Source organism: Acomys russatus, chromosome 29 (genome assembly GCF_903995435.1).
Source record: "Acomys russatus chromosome 29, mAcoRus1.1, whole genome shotgun sequence".
In the NCBI taxonomy this organism is placed as follows: Eukaryota; Metazoa; Chordata; class Mammalia; order Rodentia; family Muridae; genus Acomys; species Acomys russatus.
Window position 1 is genome coordinate 11,436,604 of NC_067165.1, and position 8,251 is coordinate 11,444,854.

Sequence of the window (8,251 nt, forward strand, 5' to 3'; positions counted from 1 at the left end):
GACCTTTCTTAAATGTATTCTTGGATTTGTCTTGCAAGTATTATAAGAGAAATTGATCTATAATTCTCTTTCTTTGTTGGATCTTTATGTGGTATGGGTATCAGGGTAATTGTGGTCTTGAAAAATGAATTGGGCAGTTCTCCTTCTGTTTCAATTTGTAGAATAATTTGAGTAGCGTTGTCATTAACTCTTCTTTGAAAGTCTAGTAAAATTCTCTTCTAAAACCATCCAGCCTTGGGATTGGGAGACTTTTCATCATTGTTTCTATTTTACTTGGGATTATAAGTCTAAATAAATTGATTATCAGTTCTTGATTTATCTTAGATTAGTATCAAGAAAACTATCTATTTCTTTTAGATCTTTCAATCTGGTAAAAGACAGGTTTCTAAAGTATGTTATTATGGTTCTCTGGATTTCCTCAGTATCTGTAGTTATGTCCCCCTTTTTAACCTGTAACTTTGTTAATTTTGGTCTTCCCATTCCTCCTTATACTTAATTTGGCTGTTGATTTTCTCAAATAACTCACTCATTGGTTTTTGTTGTTATTATTTTTGTTTGTTTCTCTTTTATTGATTTCAGCCCTGAGTTTGATCATTTCTGGCCATATATTTGTTTGGAACATTGGTTTTTCTTTTTGTTCTATTTCTGTTAAATTACTAATATTAGATCTTTTCAACATTTTTATGTAGTTACTTAGTGGTATATACTTGCCTCTGACAACTGCCTTTATTATATCCCATAGGTTTGGATATGTTATGCTTATATTGTTATTCAATTATTTTAAACATTTTTATATTTCTTATTGATATCTATCTTGACCCATTTTTGTTCAGTAGTGATTTGTTCAGCTTCTGTGAGTTTTTAGACTTTCTGTTTTTTATTTCTGTTGTTGATATTCCATTTTAATCCATGGTGATCAGGTAGAATGCAGAGTGTTATTTCAACTTTATTTATCAGTTGAGACTTGATATGTGTGAGTATGTGATTAATTTGGAAAAAGTTGCATGAGGTGTTGAGGGAAAAATGTATATTTTCTTGTGTTTGGATAAAATGTTCTGAAAATGTCTGTTTGCTCTGTTTCATTAATAAAAGTATTTAGCTTCAGAATTTTAGCTTAGTTTAGTCTACAGGTAGGGGTAGAGTATTGAAGTCATATACCATGACTATGTGAGGGTTGATATGAGATTTGAGCTGTAGTAGTGATTTATACACTTAGGTGTCCCTATGTTTGGTGCTTGGATGGCAAATACCCTTCATTATAGTTGGTACCATTGTTACAAAAGAGTCCATGTCCAGATCATGAGACTTTAATAGGAATTCTTCAAATCACTGAACTGAATAACTAGAGTAGTCTTTAGACCAGGTTAAAATCACAAAATTCCTTAGTGTCATCAAATACTAACCTGCATTTATAGACAACCAGGCCTAAGGGTCAAAAAGGCAAAGAAAAACCTCCCAGGAGCTGAGAATTCTATGGCATTCTAATAGTGGGGGACCAGAGATTGGCATGTTTCCTTGATGGCTGGCTTGCCAAAACTGCTTCAGGGCACTGAGGTTCCTGCTGAGAAGTTTTCTTTTATCTTAAATTTTTGCTTTTTGTTTTGATAAAATGATGTTATCCTTTTCCTGTGCTATCCTGGTAGTTAGCCTCCTTGCGTTGGAGTTTTCCTTCTAGTAACTTCTGTAGGGCTGGATTTTTGGATGGGTACTGCTTTAATTTGTTTTTGTAATGGAATATCTTGTTTTATCCATCTATGGCTAATGAAAGTTTTGCTGAGTATAGTAGTCTGGACCTCTGCCCAGGCCCTTCTGGATTTTATAGCCTCTGTTGAAAAATCAGGTGTGATTCTGATAGGTTTGACATTATGTGTTACTTGGCCCTTTCCCCTTGCTTCTTTTCATATTTTTTCTTTAAACTGGGAAATTTTTCTTCTATGATTTAATTGAAAATATTTTCTGTTCCTTAGGGGCAGGGAATATTCTCCTTCCTCAATTCCTATTATATTTTGATTTGATTTCATCTTTCATAGAGTCCTTGATTTCTTGGATATTTTCATTCCAGAATTTTTGTTTGTTTATTTGTTTAACGTTTTCTTTGATGGTGGCATCAAATTCTTCTATTGTATCTTCTAAACCTGCGAGTCTTTTCTCCATCTTTTGTATTTTGTTAGAGATGCTTACCTCTATAGTTTCTGTTTTCTTCTTTAAATTCTCTCTTTGCAGGTTTTCTTCAATTTGTGCTTTATCAGTATTTCCATTTTCATCCTCAGATCTTAAATTATTTTATTGATTTCCTTCACCTTATTGTTTTCATTTACCTGAATATCTTCCATTGATTTCCTCATTTCCTTTCTATAGGCTTCTGTCATGTCTCCTTTAAGGTCTTCAATCTGTTTGGCTGCATCTTTCTATACTTGTTTACAAATTTTATTCATTTCCTCCATTATCATCTTCATTATGAAGAATTTTAGGTCATTTTCTTGTGTTTCAATTATACTTTATTTTCCAGAATGATTGGTTTTTATTGTTTTAGTTTTTATGCTGGCCTTTAGTCATCTTGCTGTTTCTAGTGTTAGGTATTAGTTTCTGGTATCCAGCACTGGCCATCGAGAGCATCTCATAGGTGAGTGGCTATAGATTGAGACCTCTTATCTGCGGGGATCAGGGAATCCTTCTGTGGATCAGATGGGTGACCTGGCTTCAGATCTGCGAACTGTCTGTAGATTATACAAGTGTCCTGAGCTCAGATTCACTCTACACCATGGGGTCTCCTTTGGGCACCAACACCCAAACACTATTGTCTTGTGACCCACAGTTCCATCTGAAAAAGAGCTCATGGGTGCTGTATGTGGCCAGCCTGCATTTGGAGTCTGCACCTGAGCCTGCTTGGACTCTGGAACTCTCTGTCAATTAGCCAGGTGACCTGAGGTCATTTGTACCCATTTCCCATGCCTTGGGGTCTCCCCTAGCCTAGCAACCCCAGACCCTGGTGTGCTGCAGTGCATAGTTCAGCCTAAGACATATTGCTGGTGTAGGTGTTAGGCTGTGTTTGGGTGGGCTTTGGAGAATGTGCCTGTGCCCACCTGGGTTCTGGAGCCTTCTGTGGATTTGTGTGGTGATCCAAAGCCAGATTTACCCAGGATGCACACCTGGGGTCTCCCCTGTGCTAACAGGCCCAGATGCTGGTGCTCTGAAACCCAAAGTTCATTCTGAGATATAGAGCACAGGTGCATCTTACAGGCAGGTATGTGCCTATACTCTGGGGACTGGGAACCTACCCACAGGGACCCAGGGACTTCTCCTTAGAAGAGCTGGATGGCCCAAGGCCAGACCCACCTGCACTCCACATTGTGTGGGCCCTTCTCACCTAGGACACTCCAGTTCTGGTGCTCCGTAGTTCCCAGCCTGGTCCCTTGGCTCAGTCCTGCCCATTGGACACAGTGATTGGCACTGCCATCTTGGATCCCTAATTTTGATTTTTAAGTTGGAATCTTCTTTTTATCTTCTCCTTTTTCTTATTCATCCTAACTTCTTGTCTTATTCTTCACTCTATTGTGGTCTTTCTTCTTCTTCTTTTTTCCTTTCCTTTACTTCACTTCTTCTCTGTTTCTCTCCTTTTCCTGTTTCCTTCCTCTATTTGATTAGTTTACTGTTTCTATACTTAATCTGAATAATGTTTATATTTACACTACAGTCTATACTACTGCTGTTTTCAGGTCACTTTCTTTACCTGATTTTAAGTGTATTTTGTATGGTTTGATATTGTTGATATTGCCCTTTGCTTTCTTCTCACTGAGGGATACTGAATGGTGCTACGGACTGACCTCTCAAAAACAAAACATTTGATGAGAAGATCCCATTTCAAAATGGAAAAACATCAAACTAACAGATATACAAATCACATCAAACAAATGCTAGAAACATAAAAAGGCAAGAAAACATGATCCTTCCTCCCTCTCATCTACTGAACTCAAAAATACAGAAATGGATTAAATGTTAGATGGTTATTTCAAAGATTTCCTAGAAAAAATATGACCAGAGAGAGAGAGAGAGAGAGAGAGAGAGAGAGAGAGAGAGAGAGAGAGAGAGTTCATGATCACCAAGCCAGCAGTGTAGAAAATACTTGAAAATATTATACACAGAGAAGAAATGAAGACGGTATCTATTACAACAAATGATCAAATTTATGAAAGAAACATAGAAAGGAAAGCTAGGGAAATTCATGGTACCCAACACATTAATCAACTAACTCTTGATTCTAATAGAGAAGAAAGTAAAGAACAAATAGCAATCCAAGTAGCCAGAAACAGTCAACTAAATTACAAAAATCAGTAAATATTTTTCAGTTATAATCTCAAAAGTAAGTGGCCTCAACTCTCCAATAACAAAATGCAAACTAATTGACTGTGTTTTAAAATTTAAATCCAACTGTTTTTTTTCCAAGAAGCACAAGCTGAGGTAAAAAAAAAAATAGGAAAGATACATCAGTGATTGGAAACTGAGAAACAACCTGGTGTAGCTATTCTGATGTCTCATGAGGTAGACTTCAGCAAAAATGAATTAGAGAGGTAAAGAAGTTCATTAATATTAATAGAGGGAACAACTGACCAAAAAGCTACAATTCTAAATATCTATGTACCAAATGTTTAGACATCAAACTTCATGAGGCCAATACACTCTATACCTAGATAGGACATCCAAACAAATGAAAAATCAAAGTTAAGGTGCACCAAACAGCAAATGCACTTAACAGATGTGTACAAAATATTCTATTCAACAGATACAGAATATATTTTTTTTTGCACCAGGTCATGGAACCTCATCTAAAATATAACACATTCTAGGTCTCAAAACAAATCTTACCAAATACAAAAGAGTAAAAAATAAAGTTCTCATCATTGTTTTTCAGACCACAGTGCAATAAAACGATAAATCAACAGCAAGAAAAACTATAGAAATGACACAAATACATAGAAAATAAACAGAACACTTTTGAATGAACAGTGGGTCATTGAAAACAATTAGAGAAGAAATCAAAATTTGCAATTACCAAATGAAAGTGAACTCAAGACTTATTAGAACCTTTGAGCTATAGCTAAGGCAGTTGTAAGGGGAAAGCTTATAGCTCTGAATGCTTACATTTAACATATATGAGGGCTGGAGAGATGGCTCAACAGTTAAGAGCACTGGCTGTTCTTCCACAGGACCCAGCGTCAATTCCCAGCACCCACATGGCAGCTCACGACCATCTGTAACTCCACTTCCAGAGCCTCTGACTACATACATACATACATACATACATACATACATACATACATACATACACACATACACATACATATATACATACACACAGGCAAAGCACAAATATACATAAAGGTAAAAATAAATAACTTATAAAAACAATCTAATGATGTATCTCAAAGTCTTTTTAAGAAAAAAACCAAGAACAATCCAGATCCACAAGCAATGAACAGCCATAAATAATAAATAACAGGAGAGAAATCAGTGAGATTGAGGCTAGAAATATGGTACATATTATCAGTCAACGTGTTGATTATTAGAAAAAAATGAACAAGAACAGCAAAATTTTACTGAAACTAAGCAAAAGAAAGAAAAAGGAGGCAGGGGCAGGCAGATCTCTGTGAGTTCAAGGCCACCCTGATATAAAGTGAGTTCCAGGCCACACAGGGCTACAGAATGAGGAGAGAAGGGGGAGGGGGAAAGCCCAAATTAATGCAATTAGGGACAAAAGTGGAGGGAGTTACAGTTGATTCAATAAAAAGAACCATTCAACAATTATTTGAGAACATATATTCCTAAAGAGAAAGCATTCCTGGGCCATGTAAGATTTCTTTGTTATTTCTTCTAAGAAAAGCTTGATAGTATGGATCAGAAGTAAATGTCCTATGATATTACTGCCAATGCTCCCTTAATTTTAGTTATGTATCAATAAAATCTTATAGATATACTCACTTATATCTGTATACTAGCCCAAGGGGCATGTCCCACAAAAGCCTTCACTTACCAGGAAACTGGGACAGAGGGGAGGACATCCTAATGGGACTCTAGATGAGAGAAGCATGGGAGAATGGCAAAGTAGAAGGATCCAGAGGGTCCTAGAAACCTACAAGTAGAACATTATGATAGGCAGATTTCGGCCCATGGGTCCCACTCAAACTAAGGCACCAGCCAAGGACAATACAAGCGGTAAACTTTAAACCCCTACCCAGATCTAGCCAATGGGCACAACGTTCTCCACAGTTGAGTGGAGAGTGTGATATGACTTTCTCACGTACTCTGGTGCCTCACATTTGACCATGTCCCCTGGAGGGAGAGACCTGGTGGCACTCAGAGGAAGGACAGCAGGTTACTGAGAAGAGACTTGATACCCTATGAGCATATACAGGGGGAGGTAATCCCCCTCAGGAACAGTCATAGGGGAGGGGAATAAGGGGAAAATGGGAGAGAGGGAAGAATGGGAGGACACTAGGGATGGGATAACCATTGAGATGTAACAAGAATGAATTAATAATAAAAAATTTCAAAAAATTAAAAAGAAAAAAAAGCAAATCTCAAAATGATAATTTTAAGGAAACTTGACAAGATGTGGAAGAATACATACTTTATTAAAACCAACCAAACAAGCTAGGCATGGTGGCACACGCCTTTAATGCCAGCACTCGGGAGGCAGAGGCAGGTGGATTGCTATTAGTTTGAGGTCAGCCTGATCTGCAAAGTAGGTCCAGGACAGCCAAGGCTACACAGAGAAACCCTGTCTAGAAAATCAAAACAAACAAACAAACAAACAAAACAAAACAGCCAGATGTGGTGGCACACACCTTTAATCCCAGCACTCAGGAGGCAGAGGCAGGCCGATTGCTGTGAGTTCAAGGCCAGTCTGGTCTACAAAAGCGAGTCCAGGATAGGAAGAGCTGCAGAGAACCCCTGTCTCAAAAAACCAAAGCCAAAACCAACCAACCAAACAACCCTGAGGTGACAGGAGCTCCACAACCCAACAGACTCAGCTAACCTGGGCCCAGGGGCACTAGCAGAGACAAAAGCACCAAGCAAGGAGCATGCATGGACTGAACCTAGGACCCCTACACAGATGTAGCCAATGGGCAGCTTGGTCTGCTTGTGGATCCCCTAGTAAGGGAATGGGGGCTGTCTCTGACGTGGACTCTGTTGCCTGCTTTTCTACCTCTTCCCCATGGCAGGGCTGCCTCACCAGGCCTCAGGGGAAGAGGATGCACTCAGTCCTGATGCAACTTGGTGGGGGGGCCTGGTGAAGGGGAGTTCTCCTTTTCTGAAGAGTAGGGGAGAGGAAACAGAAGGAGAGGGAGGGAGGGTGGGACTGAGAAGGGAGGAGGGAGAGGGCTAAGATCAGGCTGTAAAGTGAAGAATGAAAGAAAGAGAAAGAAAGAAAGGAAGGAAGGAAGAAGAGAGAAAGAAGAGAAAGACAAAGACAAAGAGAGAATAAATACTACTCACATGTAATGATATGCACATTTTCTTTGAAGATCTTAACAGAAATCCCAAATAAACTTGAAATAAAATTTATGTTCATTGGGGAAAAAAACCAACCAAGCTACAAAAAAACAAAACAAAAACAAAACAAAAACAAAAACAAAAACAAACAAACAAACAAAAATTCATCACTTAAATGAGAAAAAGGAAATATAAATCATTAAACAAAACAAAACAAAACAAAAAGAATCCATGAAAGACTCAATAAATAAAATAAAATACAGTTGTGAGTCTCAATAGCAGATTATATTATCCAGAAGTGAGAATTCTGAGCTTGAAGACAGGCTTTTGAGATAACCCACCAGAGCAAAAAAAAGGAAAGGAGATAGGAAAAAGACAACGAATAAAGTACATAAGGCTAATGAGACACTATAAGTGAAAAATATTCACGTTATAGGACTTGCAGAATGAAAAGAAACCTGTTTCGTGAGGGCTGGTGAGGTGGCTTAGTGGTTAGAGGTGCTTGCTACCATGTTGACAACCTGAGTTCCATGTTTGGAACCTACGTGATAGGAGGAGAAAACTGACTCCTGTGAGTTTTCCTCTGACCTCACACATAATTTATAACATTCACGTGGCACATGCATACAAATAAATCATAAATAAATACATAAACAAATAGAACTATTTAAATATTAGTTGAAAGCCTTCCAGATATTGGGAATGCTTGGGCAACCAAGTACAGTAAATTCAAAGGACCTCACTTATATTCTACTTATAT